This window comes from Panthera onca (genome assembly GCF_046562875.1).
Source record: "Panthera onca isolate mPanOnc1 chromosome E1 unlocalized genomic scaffold, mPanOnc1 haplotype 2 h2.Chr16_ul_5, whole genome shotgun sequence".
Lineage (NCBI taxonomy): Eukaryota > Metazoa > Chordata > Mammalia > Carnivora > Felidae > Panthera > Panthera onca.
The window spans coordinates 387,491-404,623 of record NW_027675819.1 but is presented as its reverse complement, the minus strand read 5'-3'; positions in this window follow the sequence as shown (position 1 = coordinate 404,623).

The following is a 17,133-nucleotide window of genomic DNA, read 5'->3' as shown; positions in this document are numbered from 1 at the left end:
CCAAGCGCAGACGAGAGGCCCACAGAAGAGGGTAGGAAGGGCGGAGAGGCGGTGCGTGCTACGGACTGGCGGGAGGGAGTCGGGGCGGAGGGGCAGCCCGCTGGCCACGCGGAGCCCCCCGAGTCTGGCTGGCAGAAGCAGAAGGGCTGGACGGAGTGTGTTCCGACAGCAAGCGGGACGTGACATCTGGAAGGTTATAAGCTAACAGCTCTGCTCGGAGAATGGGAGGGCTGGAGGACAATGGGAGGGAGAGTTGCTGAGCCCCAGGACGACAGAGCTCAGTTTGGCGGGGAAGAAAGGCACTCGCCAGCGCCATCTCCCTCGCCCACCCCCCAGCCAAAATCCCAAAGGGAACCAGTTCCTGCCAGGGAACTTGCTTGCACCACGCAAACACCCAACGCTGTGCTTCTGCGGACCCACACCTCCGGCGGCGCACCTGACTCCCTCCAGCTGCCGCAGGGCCCCTCCCAAAGCGGATCACAGAAGGAGAAGCGAGCTAAGCCTGCCCCTCCCGCCCCCATGCACCTTGCCTATCTACCCCAGCTAATACGCCAGATCCCCAGCACCACAAGCCAGGCAGTGTGCAAGTAGCCCAGACGGGCCACGCAACCCCACAGTGAATCCTGCCCCTAGGAGAGCGAAAGAGAAGGCACACACCAGTCTGACTGTGGCCCCAGCGGTGGGCTGGGGGCAGACATCAGGTCTGACTGCGGCCCGCCTGCCAACGCGAGTTATTCAAGACAGCACAGGGGAAGTGCCCTGCAGTTCCGCACCACTCTAGGAACTATCCAAAATGACCAAATGGAAGAATTCCCCTCAAAAGTATCCCCAGGAAATAACAACAGCTAACGAACTGATCAAAAAGGATTTAAACAATATAACAGAAAGTGAATTTACAATAATAGTCATAAAATTAATCGCTGGGCTTGAAAACACTATAGAGGACAGCAGAGAATCTATTGCTACAGAGATCAAGGGACTAAGGAATAGTCAGGAGGAGCTAAAAAATGCGATAAATGAGCTGCAAAATAAAATGGAAATGACCACGCTTCAGACTGAAGAGGCAGAGGAGAGAATAGGTGAACTAGAAGATAAAATTATGGAAAAAGAAGAAACTGAGAAAAAGATTTAAAAAAATCCAGGAATATGAGGGGAAAATTAGAGAACTAAGTGATGCACTAAAGAGAAATAATCTACACATAATTGGTATTCCAGAGGAGGAAGAGAGAGGGAAAGGTGCTGAAGGTGTACTTGAAGAAATCATAGCTGAGAACTTCCCTGATCTGGGGAAGGAAAAAGGCATAGAAATCCAAGAGGCACAGAGAACTCCCTTCAGACGTAACTTGAATCGATCTTCTGCACGACATATCATAGTGAAACTGGCAAAATACAAGGATAAAGAGAAAATTCTGAAAGCAGCGAGGGATAAACATGCTCTAACATATAGAGGGAGACCTATAAGACTCATGATCGATCTCTCTTCTGAAACTTGGCAGGCCAGAAAGGAATGGCAGGAGATCTTCAATGTGATGAACAGGAAAAAATATGCAGCCGAGAATCCTTTATCCAGCAAGTCTGTCATTTAGAATAGAAGGAGAGATAAAGGTCTTCCCAAACAAACAAAAACTGAAGGAATTTGTCACCACTAAACCAGCCCTACAAGAGATCCTAAGGGGGATCCTGTGAGACAAAGTACCAGAGACATCGCTACAAGCATGAAACCTACAGACATCACAATGACTCTAAACCCGTATCTTTCTATAATAACACTGAATGTAAATGGACTAAATGTGCCAACCAAAAGACATAGGGTATCAGAATGGATAAAAAAAACAAGACCCATCTATTTGCTGTCTACAAGAGACTCATTTTAGACCTGAGGACACCTTCAGATTGAGAGTGAGGGGATGGAGAACTATTTATCATGCTACTGGAAGTCAAAAGAAAGCTGGAGTAGCCATACTTATATCAGACAAACTAGACTGTAAATTAAAGGCTGTAACAAGAGATGAAGAAGGGCATGATATAATAATTACAGGGTCTATCCATCAGGAAGAGCTAACAATTATAAATGTCTATGCGCCGCATACAGGAGCCCCCAAATATATAAAACAATTACTCACAAACATAAGCAACCTTATTGATAAGAATGTGGTAATTGCAGGGGACTTTAACACTCCACTTACAGAAATGGATAGATCATCTAGACACACAGTCAATAAAGAAACAAGGGTCCTGAATGACACATTGGATCAGATGGACTTGACAGATATATTTAGAACTCTGCATCCCAAAGCAACAGAATATACTTTCTTCTCGAGTGCACATGGAACATTCTCCAAGATAGATCACATACTGGGTCACAAAACAGCCCTTCATAAGTATACAAGAATTGAAATCATACCATGCATACTTTCAGACCACAATGCTATGAAGCTTGAAATCAGCCACAGGAAAAAGTCTGGAAAACCTCCAAAAGCATGGAGGTTAAAGAACACCCTACTAAAGATTGCATGGGTCAACCAGGCAATTAGAGAAGAAATTAAAAAATATATGGAAACAAACGAAAATGAAAATACAACAATCCAAACGCTTTGGGATGCAGCGAAGGCAGTCCTGAGAGGAAAATACATTGCAATCCAGGCCTATCTCAAGAAACAAGAAAAATCCCAAATACAAAATCTAACAGCACACCTAAAGGAAATAGAAGCAGAACAGCAAAGGCAGCCTAAACCCAGCAGAAGAAGAGAAATAATTAAGATCAGAGCAGAAATAAACAATATAGAATCTAAAAAAACTGTAGAGCAGATCAACGAAACCAAGAGTTGGTTTTTTGAAAAAATAAACAAAATCGATAAACCTCTAGCCAGGCTTCTCAAAAAGAAAAGGGAGATGACCCAAATAGATAAAATCATGAATGAAAATGGAATGATTACAACCAATCCCTCAGAGATACAAGCAATTATCAGGGAATACTATGAAAAATTATATGCCAACAAACTGGACAACCTGGAAGAAATGGACAAATTCCTAAACACCCACACGCTTCCAAAACTCATTCCCATTGTATATATGCCCCATATATACCCTCATATCCCATTGTATATATACCCCACATTTGCTTTATGTATTCCTCCATCAATGGATGCTTAGGTTTTTTCCATGTCTTTGCTATTATAAATTATGCTATAATGGATGTGAAGATGCAGTTATCTCTTCAAGACAGTGATTTTGTTTACTTTAGATATATACCCAAGTCATAATTTCTGGATCATATGTAGTTCCATTTTTAATTTTTTGAGGAACCTTCATACTCTTCACGTTGACTGCACCAATTTACACTTTCACTAGCAGTGCACGAGGCTTCCCTTTCCCCCACATCCTTACCAGTACTTTCTATCTCTTGTCTTTTTGATGATAGCCATTCTAACAGGTGTGGGGTGATACCTCATTGTGGTTTTGATTTACATTTCCCTGATGATTAGTGAGGATGAGCCACCTTTTAATGGACCTGTTGGCCATTTGAATATCTTCTTTGGAAAAATGTCTTTTCAGATATTTCACCCATTTTTAAATTGTGTTATTTGGTTTCTTTGTTATTGAGGTATATGAGTTCCTTATATAGTTTGGATATGAACCTCTTATAAGATATATGGTTTGTAAATATTTTCTTCCATTACATAGGCTGTCTTTTCATTTTGTTGATTCTTTTTTTATTATTATTATTCTCAAGTTAGTTAACATACAGTGTAGTCTTAGCTTCAAGAGTAGAACCCAGAGATTCATCTCTTACATATGACACCTAGTGCTCATCCTGAAAAGTGCCCTCCTCAGTGCCTGTCACCCATTTACCTCCCCTCCAAACCTCATCAACCTCAGTTTGTTCTCTGTATTTAAGGGTCTCTTATGGTTATTTTGCCATGCAGAGAAGCTTTTCAGTTTGATGTAGCCCTACTTATTTGTTTATTTTTTATGTTGTTGCTTGTGCTTTATAGGAGTCACATCCAAAAAATCATTCCCAAGAGCAACATCAAAGAGCTTTTTTCTCCGTTTCCCTTGGGAATTTTATGTATGATTTCAGGCCTTACATTTAATTCTTTAATTCATTTTGAGTTGATTTTTGTGAACAGTTTAAGACAGTGGTCTAATCTCACTCTTTGTCATATAAATATCCAATTTTCCTAACACCATTTAATGAAGACACTCTTTTCTCCATTGAGTATTCTAGGCTTGCTTGAATATTGTTGGCTTCTGTGTCAAATAGAAGTTGGCCATATATGTATGAGTTTGTATCTAAGCCCTTGATTCTCTTTCATTGGTCCAAGTGTGTGGTTTTATGCCAGTGCCATACTGTTTTGATTACTATAGCTTTATAATATGGTTTGAGGTAAAAAATTGTGATCCTCCAGCTTTACCCTTCTTTTGAGGATTGGTTTAGCTTTTGTGGTTCCAAATGAATTTTAGGATTATGTTTTATGTATGTGTAAAACATGCCATTGGAATCTTAAGAATTACATTGAATCTATAGATGGCATTGCCTTAGTGTGGACATTTTAATGTTAATAATTCTTCTAATCTATGAACACAGGATATCTTTCTATTTGTGTCTCTTCCAAATTTACTCCTAAGTACTTTATAGTTTGTGATGCTGTTGTAAGTGAGATTATTTTCTTCATTTCTTTTTCTGATAATTCATTGTTAGTATATAGAAACACCATTGATTTTTGTATGTTGATTTTGTATCCTGCATCTTTACTGAATTCATTCATTAAATTTAACAAGTTGTTATTTTTTTTTTTTGGTTGAGTCTTTAGGATTTTCTATACTTAAAATAATGTCATCTGCAAATAGACACACTTTTACTTCTTTCTTTCTTTCTTTCTTTCTTTCTTTCTTTCTTTCTTTCTTTCTTTCTTTCTGATTCTGGTGACTTTTATTTCTTTTCTTGCCTAATTGTTCTAGCTAACACTTCTAGTACTATACTGAATAGGAGTGGTAAGAGTGAGCACTTGTCTTATTTCTGATTATAGAGGAAAAGCTTTCAACCTTTCACTGTTAGAGTATGATGTTAAGTATTGAGTATTGTCATACATGGCCTTTATTATGTTGAGATTCTTTCCTTCTATACCTAAATTAGTGACAGCTTTTATCACGAATGGATGTTGAATTTTGTCATATGCTTTTTCTGCATCAATTGAGATGATCATGTGATTTTTATCTTTCATTCTATTAATGCAGTATGTCACATTTATTGATTTGCACATGTTGAAATACCTTTGCATCCTAGGGATGAATCCCACTTAATCATGCTATATTATCCTTTTAATGTGCTATTGAATTTGTTTGCTAGAATTTTGTTGAGAATTTTTGCATTTATATTCGTCAGGGACATTGGCCTATAGTTTTAATTTTTTTGTAGTATCTTTGTCTGGCTTTGGTATCAGGGTAAATGCTACCTTGTAAATGAGTTTGGCAGTGTTCCCTTCTCTTAAATTTTTTGGGAAGAATTTGAGAAGGATTGGTATTAATTCTTCATTAAATGGTAAAAATTCAGCAATAAAACCATTTGTCCTGGACTTTTGGGGAAGAAGATTTTGATTATTGACTCAATATCCTTACTTGTTTTTGGTCTCTTCAGATTTTCTGTTTCTTCATGATTCAATCTCAGTAGGTTGTATGTTTCTGGGAATAATTTATCCATTTCTTCTAGGTTGTCAGTTTTGGGGTCTCTGCTCAGGCACCATTATAACCAGATCTGTAGGATGGACTATGCAACTTCCCAGGTGTTCTGGTTAGGCTTCTTGGTCAGATAAGGCTGGAAGCTATATTCATCCCTGGTCAGGGCTTTGAATTTCCTTCCCAGCCCAGTCTCTGTATCATAGGCTCCTTTGCTGATAAGGCTTATTGGCTGGGTACCTGAGTCAGGCAGGAGTATCCATCAATATCCCTGGCCAGATAGTGCCACTAGCTCAGTTCTGCAGAGAGGCAGAGCCAATGAGTGGGCTCTTCACTCAGGCACTGCTGTAAGAGGGGCTGTAGGGTAATCTACACAGTCTCTGGGATGCTCTCAATAGGTTTTCTGGTCAGGCAGGACAGAGGACTATCTATACTCAGCAATAGGCAGGAGCCATGAATTTGCTTCCTCATCTGGATGGGGTGATAGAAGAGGCTCCAAGGCCAGAAAGGCTTATTGGCTGGGGACCCAACTCAAGCAGAATGGTTCCCTGGCCAGAGGGACCACCATCTTGGCTCTGCAGATGGGCAAAACCACTGTGTCAGATATCTACTCAGGCACTGCTGCTAGGAGAAACAATCTGCCAAGATCCAAGTGCTGGTTAATGTTTCCCTTCTCCATCTCATTCTGATCTCAAATGGTTAAGACCCACGGATACCTCCCCCCCCAATACCTATGGGACAGGACCCAAGTGGGCCTTCCAGGAAGCAACCCCCAACTCTGGAGGAGCTGGATGTCTACCTTGGGCTCTCTTTTTCCCACCAGAGAAACCATAGCTCTGGGAAGCCCTCTCAGTGCAGCACTATACTAGCCTGGGAGAGGGGCAGTGCAGCCAGAGCATAGCTGATTGTCTTACCCTTCTAATGTGGTCCTTCTCAGTCTCTGTGGTTCAGGGAGATTCATCAGCCTCACAACCATATCCTGGGATTTTCACAATGGTGTCTTGTCTGTGGATACTTGCAAGATGGTCTTTTTGTGAGGGGGACTGAAGTCAGGAAAAACTTATGTCACCGTCTTGATGACATCACTCTCTATATATTTCAATATAAATGTAATTTTGTAATAATAAAATTAATTATAATTTAAAGTTAAAGAAAATTAAAATAAAATGCAAATTGGTCCATATCATTCCTGAACTTATAACCACTCAATGATTCTATATAACCTAGTAGATAAAGGCTAAGCTTCTTAAAATTACTTACAAATCCCTTAATAATCTGAGTCCAACCTACCTCTCTTGTATGAACTTTCCTTTCCCAAATCCATACTTTATTCTTCTGCAGTGCTGAACCGACTATAGTTCTCCATGCACTGCATATGTATATGTTGTATATGTTGTACCCAGGTGTGGTTTTACTTTATATTTCTCAGCCCCTCTTCCATGTAGAAGACTCTTTCTATGCATTCCCCTTTCCTTTAGTTAAAATCTGATATTTTAACTTGTCCAGGCACTACATACTCTATGATGTATACATTTAACAGTCTAGTTTGAATTAGTGGTTCCTATATGAGCTATGGCACTCATGGCTCACAGCAGTACCTGAAGTGCTACCAGAGAGCTGATAAATACCAATGATCCAGAAACACTGGAAAAATAGATCAGCTTAAATCCTTGAAATTCACAGATTTAATATAAGTATGTATAAAATTATGATATTAATGGAATTTATGTGGAATTTTCCATCAACATATATCCTTTGTATATGTTTTTTGGAGCTCATGACATTGATTACATGTCTCAATTGTCCCTTCTCTTCATAGCTAATGGAAAAGTTGATCTGAATAAAGTGATGGATGGCGTGAAAGCTGTCACAGGTGATTGAGAAGTTAATGTAAACATAGGATCCTAATTTTTACAGTACTGTTTTTCTTCATGCCTTAATTGCTAGGCTAATTCTATCATTTTTACCTCCTATTTGTTTAAGGTTTTCATAGCCAGTAGCCCAGAAATTGGAGAATTTTCTGATGTATTCTTCACGAATACGCTTCATTTTCCTTATTTTAAGACAGCCAAAACGTACAATAAAGGGTGAAATGAATCTTTGGAAAAGACCCTGGTAATTACTTAAAGGAGAGGTGATACATTCTTCATGTCAATAGAATTATGAAGATAAGCCATCTGCAGCTTGAAAATTGGCAAAAGAGATCTATAATACCCACTTTGTGTCATTGTCATTTTGAGTATGTTAGTCCAAGCCTCCCAAGAAGCAAAAGCCGGGGCAGGGTTAAACATGCCAGGACATTATTAGGGGAAATGCCTGCGTAAGAGAAAATAAGGAGGATGCCTGAAAGGCTGGGAGGCTGTCAGACTGCAGGGCAAATCTGGCACCAGGTGAAGGAAAGAGGAAGAAATGTTTGGGCGGAAGCATCCTAGATTGTCATGCAGTCTGAGGAGGGCCTGGCAAAAGTGCTTTCAAGAATCCTCTGGTTAGAATCACCATTCTGTATCTTCCAGGAACAGGGCTCCCCTAGTATCTTGGCTGCACTTGTGATTGGCCAGTGCCAATGATACATATGGCATTAGTGCAAAAAAACACAGGTTAATTTCAAAGCAGAAGGTGGGGCCCTTGGTTAATTATGTTCTCCATAGTTGGAACTCCTGTGGATACATTCTCATGACCGCCGTTGAGAGTGCCATCTCTCTCTCTCTTGTTTTTTTATTAAGTATAATTTATTGTCAAATTGGTTTCCATACAACACCCAGTGCTCATCCCAACAGGTGCCCTCCTTGATGCCCATCACCCACTTTCCCCTCTCCCCTACCCCCGATCACCCCTCAGTATTGTTCTCAGTATTTAAGAGTGAGAGTGCCATCTCTTATTAGCCTTTAGAAAGCTGGGGCACCTGGGTGGCTCAATCGGTTAAGCGTCTGACTTCAGCTCAGGTCACGATCTCATGGTCCGTGAGTTCGAGCCCTGCGTCGGGCTCTGGGCTGATGGCTCAGAGCCTGGAGCCTGCTTCTGATTCTGTGTCTCCCTCTCTCTCTGCCCCTCCCCCATTTATGCTCTGTCTCTCTCTGTCTCAAAAATAAATAAACTTATTTTAAAAAAAGGCAATTATGTTTCCATAAATGACATTATCTCCATGTATTTGGGCAGAGCTCAGTGATCATTACTTTCCCCAGCTCATAATCCTATTGTTTTAGCATCATAATTTAGTTTAATTATTTGCAATAATTTGATTGTACTTAAATTCCATGTATGTCATTGTTTTGATCTTTTTGTTAAGGAGAAAATGTTGATGTCAGTAGCGTTAAAGCTGTTCTGGGAAACATGGGGATCGAGCTCAAAGGTAAAGAATGCTTGGAGCTGGTGAAAACTCTTCCTTTTAAGGGTAAGCATTTTAAATATTGATGTATTCAAAGAGTGGTTTTTTTTAAGTTTATTTATTCATATTGAGAAGGTGAGAGCATGTGTGAGTTGGGGAGGAGCAGAGAGAGAGGGAGAGCGAGAGAATCCCAAGCAGGCTCCGCACTGTCAGCACGGAGCTGGACTCGGAGCTTGATCTCACAACCCGTGAGATATGACCTGAGCCAAAACCAAGAGTTGGATGCTTAATTAACTGCGCCACCCAGCTGTCCCCAAAAAGAAGTTTTAGATTTCTGCGTCTGCGAGAAGCTCTAAAATTACCTCCATTTCCTAAGTTCTAGGATATAGAAAATCCATTTCAAAAAAAAAAAAAATGTTTTTTTAGAAAGTCCACTTATACCTGAAATGAATCCCTAGGTGGTTTTACTTTTAGATTAGGAAGCAGCATTTCCATTATGATGAGTCTTTTTATCAATAGGGAAAAACAAAAAAGGAAAAAACAAAGGTTAAACTGGGATTTGTGAAAGAAGAAAGGATTAATAATTGGAAGTGAATAAAGGCAGGATTGGGAAGAAGAACAGAGGTGTGCATGATGTGCTAAATTTCACCCAATTTTCTCTCAAATTTTATTAAAATAAGAGAAAACTCTCGAAAAGTCATTTTTCCTAATTTCTCTGTGATTTTCCACATTTCTCTGTGACTTAAATTCTGCCTTTTCTTACAGATGATGACAAGATCTTTCAAAACAGGTTGCTAGAAGTTGTGATGTCTCTAAAAGGTACGTGAGCGGCATAATGAGAGTGTAGACCAATATGGGATCCTTGCTTTTATACTGTTTCCAAGGTATTAGTGGTTGCTGCTATACTGATCGTATATACTGATTGCAAATTTATGCTCCCACTGAAGATCAAGCTTCACGGTAGCTGCTGATCTTTTACTTTATATCTAGGAAGAAAGCCTTCTACTTTCTCAAGATTCTTCCAAACTTTTCAAGAGAAAAAATACCAGATTTCAAGTTTGCATAGCAAAATGTGACAGACAAGAATTAGTACTGATTCAGGGAATTTAATCAGCTGCAGATAAATACTAAACTGGGAATTCAGTCATCAAAACCTATTGTTTAGAAGTAAAAAATGTTTGCCTCCAGAACTAGAATTCACTTAGCATTTATTCAATGATATTTAAAACTTTGTATTTTGTAGTCTGATCCCCAAGACAAATCTCACGAGAAGTGACCTTCGTTCTAATGTCATAGTTGACTTTCTCTATAGGCATAATAAGGTCCTTAGTCTCTTGTTCTAAAATTGCTGTGGTTTTTTTTTCTCCACATTTTAGAACAAGGATTATTAACCTTACTACTAAGGGGGGTCTGTGAATAGGCTTTAGAGAATATATGCCCCCCCCTGAAATGATATGTAATCTTTGTGAACACTAGCATATAGCTCATGAAATTCACAACAGGGCATGTGTCTCTAAAAGGTTTATGAACCTCTTTTTTGAAGTTACATAATTTTCTTCATGGACTCTCTTTCCTTAGATGGGAAAGTCAATGTCAACGACTTGAACGCAATACTGGATAATATGGGAATCAAGCTCTCAGATAAGGAACTTGAGGCTCTGACTCAAAATCTCCCTGGTGATGGTGAGCAAGTTTCCAGATACCATAGTTCCATGTTGGGAGAGCTTGGACAATAAAGGTTGCGGGGAAAGGGCCCTTAGGAATGGTAATCTACACTGATAGTAAGAAGCTATAAATATGGGCAAAGCATGTAAAGAGCATATAAGCAGCCAGCTACCAAGTCACCGTGAAAACATTGCCCTTTGTATGAATGTCTTTTATGTTCTTTACCCATATTATGGTCACTAGAAGACAGTCTTCCACATTTTAAAAAGAAAAATGCAGGCCACTTAGATGACAGTACTTCTGAATTTCTTCCCATTACTAATGCATATAGCTTTGAAATAGTATAGAACTATAAGTAAAATTAATATTTTTGAAATGGCATGTTGTTATGTTTAGGCTTTTCTTTCTAGTATTAATGAAGCCAATGAAAACTGAATAAATTAATAGCCTAGAAAGATATTCTTCAGTAAATAGTTCTTAAGTAAGCATATATAAAGTACTTAAGATAATGCCTGGCACATAGTAAGTTAGGATTTATTATATTTACTCCGACATTGTCTTTCACAATATTTCATGAGTCTTTTATATCTCATTATGACTTTAATTTTCTTCTACAGTTGATAGGAGGACTTCTCCTAAAACACCGATGAAGGAACTGCAAACTTTTACAGGTAAATGAGAAGTTGATGTAAATCTAGGGTTTCAGTCCTTTATAATAGTTTTTTTCAGTGGTATTTCTGGTATCTTATAAATTCTGATGTTTTATTTTTAAATATATGAATCATGGATTGACATTAGGAAAGTTTCTACACTAGGATACAAGACTATATGTCAATTTTAAATCCTAAGTTTTCTGTTACTTGTGCAAGTAATATGCTTCGGGTCACAAATGTTTAAATGAAAAATATCTAGAAATGTATAGAAAATGGCATGGTGAAGCTTAGAAATGATCAAGATAATGTATTCCTGATATCATCAATAATTCTTACCAAAGCAAATGTTTTTGAAGAATAATTTATATAAGAATCTGCGTTATCTTAATTCACTCATCAGATTTTATTCTGAAAGTTGTTTTTTTCCAGCTTTAGGAAAAATGGTCTTCAATTTATAATAAATGTGGTATTTTATTACCATAAGATACCATAAGATACGCTCATAAAGATATGCTTTATTACCATAAGATATGCTCAAGGGTTCTGCAATTGAGAATATCTTCGCCTAACACCTCATCTTGAAATTAGGATATCATTAAACTTCATAGTACATATTTTACAACTTGATATAATACCAGAGTTCCGAAAGCTTATATGTCTATTGTTCCCTCTCTTAAAAGATGAGAAGGTTGATTCTAATAACCTGAAAATTTTCCTGGGAAGCCTGGGGATTGAGCTCACAGATCAGGAAAAAGAGAAGCTACTGAAAACACTGCCAATTGATGGTGAGATTGATAGAGGTGTCATGGAGGTCTTTTGTTGGTCTTTAGGTCTGTGCAAATATTTTCAACTTTGTTTCTATTTATTTTTCCCCAAAAGTATAAAAGAAAAAATATTAAATTGAGTTATAAGTATATAGCAACCTGTCACTGTCGCTTAGAATTTATATTGGAAGTTAAATAATCCTTTAGACAAGAGTTGACATTAACAGATAAACATATTGTTACCTATCAAGCTACTAATTTGTTCATATCATGAGAAGAGAAAAAAAAAGAAAGATTGGAGATCCATGAAAAAAAAATAAAGATGGGAAGCAGAAATTTAAAAGCAAAGGGAAGCTATACTCATGTTTGAGCAAGGAGACTTCCTCAGGTACTGGAATAAAGAGGTTTGTCACAAGGAGAGAGGTTTCTGTTTCCAACCTTCATTATATTAGATGAAATAAACTAAAAATTAGAGACAACTCTTCTTAAAATGTTATTTTTGAAATTGTTTATTTAAATTATTATTTATTTCACACCATTTTTGCGATTTCATGTTAATTTCCCCATTGCATGAATTATGGCTTTTCTTACAGCTGCTGGAAAGGTATATCACAACAGGTTGCTAAAGGGTGTGAAATCTCTCAATGGTGAGTAAGACCTAATTAAAAGTCATACTGTCTGACATTCCCCAACTTGACAATTTTATTCCAATTATGAATCCTGGCTCCTCACTTTGGTATCATTCCTTATTTATGATTCTTGCAGTCTACCCACATTTTAACTGATAACAGCGTATATTTTATCTTGTAGGAAGTTCCATATGGAACTTGCATTTTTTTTCAACTCTGTACACCCCTTCTCTATGCACGAAAAAATCACTTCACCTTAAACAAACAAACATAATAAATAAATAAATAGAAAGTTGATATGCATGCAGAATTTTGGCATAATACACTTTTTTTTCATGTTCCTACCTTCTATCTTTCCTAAGGGGGAAAGGTTCATGTAAATAACCTGGACAACACCCTTAAAAAATTGGGACTTGAGCTCACGGAAGAGGAACTTGCAAAGCTGTCAAAAAATCTACAAGTTGATGGTGAACACTACAGATGACCTCAGGCCGTTTTTTAATTTTTCCTTTATATCTGATATGTTTGAAAATAGATTTAATTGACAGATACATGTTAGAAAGCTTGGAGGAGAGCCCAATTTTATTTTTTTTACTGAAGTCTTTAATTTTAATTCCAATGTAGTTAACATAGAAAATTATATTATTTCAGGTATATAATATATTAACAATTCTATATATATGTGATAAGTATACTCTTTAGTCCCCATCACCTGTTTCACCCATTCCCGCACCCACCTCCCCTCTGGTAACTACCAGTTTGTTCTCTATAGTTAAGAGTCTACTTCTTGGTTTGTCTCTCTCTTCTTTTTTTTTTCTTTGTTTACTCATTTTGTTTCTTAAATTTCACATATGAGTGAAATCATATAGTATTTGTCTTTAACATTTCTCTTAGCATTATACTCTTTAGCTCCATCCATGTTGTTGCAAATGGCAAGATTCCATTCTTTTTTAAGGCTGAATAATACTCCATCATACACACACACACACACACACACACACACACACACACACACACACACACATGTTCTACGTCTTTATCCATTCATCTATTGATGGACACTTGGAGGAGAGCCCAATTTTAAAGTCAGAATAAATCTTGGATCTTCATTACAATTAACCTAAAACAGCATCACCTCTCCGTAAATATACCAAAAACTGCAGAGGGTGCTGTCAGGACTCTAATAGTCTAAACAATAAGAAAGCAAAATAATAGGGATCTGAAAATCTATTTATAGAGAAGTCAACAAGCCATTCTTCTATCTATCCTCCTGTCTAATGAAATCTTCATTCGAAAACGTGTTCAAAGATTTTTATCATAGTGCATGAGACCTTCAAGCTCCATCTGCCTGTGTGGACATATCTTCTCTCATTTTTCTACTGTTCCAGCCATGTTGAGCTGCTTGTAGTTTTACCCACATAGCATGATGTCCCTGGACATTTTTCTCAACTTCTCCTCCATGTGAAGGCTCTTCCATCCTTCCATATTTCGTATCAACTGCTCTGATACATTAATGTAGTTCACACACATCTCCTGCAGGAAGCAATCTTAGAACATACCAAGCTGGATTAGTGGTCCCTTCCTCAGCTGTTTGTGGGTACATGAAGTAAAGTTACCAGAATACCTGGCCAACTCCAATAGTATCTTCAGCTATGGCTTATAATGGCATCCAAAATACTAGGAAGAGCACACTTTTCCTGACCCAGTTTCTAGTATACAAGAGACCTTTGTATTGATGGAGATCATCTTAACTCCCTGAGATCCAGGCATTTTCTAAATGGTCTCAGGTAAAATGAAGATGTAAGGAATTTTTAATGGAATTGTTTCCTTAAAATATATGTCTTAAATTTGTCTTCTGGGCTTCTGACATTATTTTCATTGTGCCTTTTCTTGTAGCTAATGGAATGGTTGGTCTGAAAGAGGTGATGGATGGAGTAAAAGCTACTACAGGTAAGAGAGAAATTATGAATCTAAAACATTTAGTATTTATAATAATTACATTTCATCATTATTCCTCAATTGCCATATTAGTTATGGCATTTATTTCTTGGTTCATTAAATTACTAGCAACTCATTTGTTTTCTGGTATATTTTTTATTTGTATATTTTGTTCTTCTCTTTTTTAGAATGGCCAAACTCTGTACTAGTGAAATAATATATGAAGTAAAATTTTGATAAAGACTACAGATAACTGACAAAAAATGAGACTAACAGATCTTACCTTATTTTATACATTTATTTGAATAAGTAATTTATAATATTCCAATTGAATAGCAGATACATAATGTAAATCTCACAGGGTTCAGAGTTGCCTTGCCATTGTCATTGTGACTGTGACTTCTTTTATTAGCACTTAGAGATCAAATTCTTTTTCTGTGAAAGTCATCGTCAGTATATTTGGAGAGGTCTCATTGGCCTATGCTCTTTATTCTGTACCGATTCAATCTATATAGCCATAGATTAATTTTCCCTGTTTGGAGTCATTAGATGATCCTTTAAATTCGTATATGTAATGATGTCTATTTTTTTAAGGAGGGGAGGTTGATGTCAAAGATGTGAAAGCTATTCTGAAAAACATGGGAATAGAGTTCACAGATAAGGAACGTTTGAAGCTGCTGAAAAATCTGCCTTTCAATGGTAGGCATTTATATACTGATGTGACCTTAAAGTGTTCTTTGAAGCTTTTAAAGATTTTTTAATTTAAATTCCAGTTAGTTAACATACAGTGTAATACTAGTTTCAGGTGTACAATTTGGTGATTCAACACATCCACACATCACCCTGTGCTCATCTCAAGTGCCCTCCTTCATCCCCATCACCCGTGTCACCCTTCCCTCACCATCTTCCCCTCTGGTGACCATCAGTTTGTTCCCTATAGTTAGGAGTCTGTTTCTTGGTTTGCCTTTCTTTTTTACCCCGTGTTTGTTTTGTCCCCTCTTAAGCTTTTTTTTTTTTTTTTTAGAAACTCAAACTATCCCCATTTGCTAAGATGCAACAGTAAATAAACAAGCAAATGCCAAACAAAATAATTTAAATGTTCACTTATTGTAGAGGGAAATTTCCATCTATGCAGTTTAACTCTCTGTTTTGGAATAATCATCCCCATGATGCTGACTCATGCCATCAAGGGGACTACATTTCTGAGGCTACCCTTACCTTTTTAGATACCTATAGGCAGTTGTGGGAAGCAACCAAGGGAAAGAAGTGGTGTTAGACCGGAAGGGGATAAAAGGTCAGAGGTGATATTTTCCAAAAAAGCTGTGCATGTTATAGAGTGCCTTGTATGCTAAATTTTAGATAGACTTACCATATTATAAACTTTCCCTAATTTTCTCTCAAACTTTATTTTAATGAGGGAAGTTTCTAGGGCAAATCATGAAAATCTCAGTTTTACTAGAGTTTTAGTGAATAGCCACATCATTTCTCTATGACCTTAATTGTGTTCTTTTTTATAGATGATAACAAGGTCTTTAAAAACAGGTTGCTAGATGGTGTGAAGTCCCTTAAAGGTGAGTGAGAAACATAATAAGAATACAAATGAATATGAGATCTTCATTTTATACTGTTTCCAAGATATGAATTTGAATGCTGCCATCTGTCATATGTACTGATTGCAAATGTATGCTTTTTTGGACCTCAATCTTTACTTTAGCAGTTGAATCTGATGTTCTATCTTGGAAGTAAAGCACCACACTTTCTTGTCATATTCGAAATTTTCAGGAAGAGAAATATCAAATTTCATGTTTACATGGGAAAAAATATAAATGATTAGCAGTGATTCAGAGAACTTAATAAATAGAAAAAACTAAATTGGAAGTTCATTCATCAAAAGTCAACCTACTATTGTTTAGAACTACATAATGTTTGCCTCCAGTACCAGAATTCCCTAAGCATTCATTGAACATCATTTTTTTCAACCAGATTTTTTTTAATTCATTAAGAAAATTGAGGCTGGCAAGAGTGATAGCCCTCAGCTTTACATCTTCAATTCCTTTTTTTTAATTTTTTTTTTTTTAATTTTTTTTTTTCAACGTTTTTTTTTATTTATTTTTGGGACAGAGAGAGACAGAGCATGAACGGGGGAGGGACAGAGAGAGAGGGAGACACAGAATCGGAAACAGGCTCCAGGCTCCGAGCCATCAGCCCAGAGCCTGACGCGGGGCTCGAACTCACGGACCGCGAGATCGTGACCTGGCTGAAGTCGGACGCTTAACCGACTGCGCCACCCAGGCGCCCCAAAAAAAAATTTTTTTTAATGTTTATTTATTTTTGAAGGAGAGAGAGACAGTGTGAGCGGGGGAGGAGCAGAGAGAGAGAGAGAGACAGAATCGGAAGCAGGCTCCAGGCTCTGAGCCGTCAGCACAGAGCCCGATGCGGGGCTCGAACTCACGGACCGTGAGATCATGACCTGAGCCGAAGTC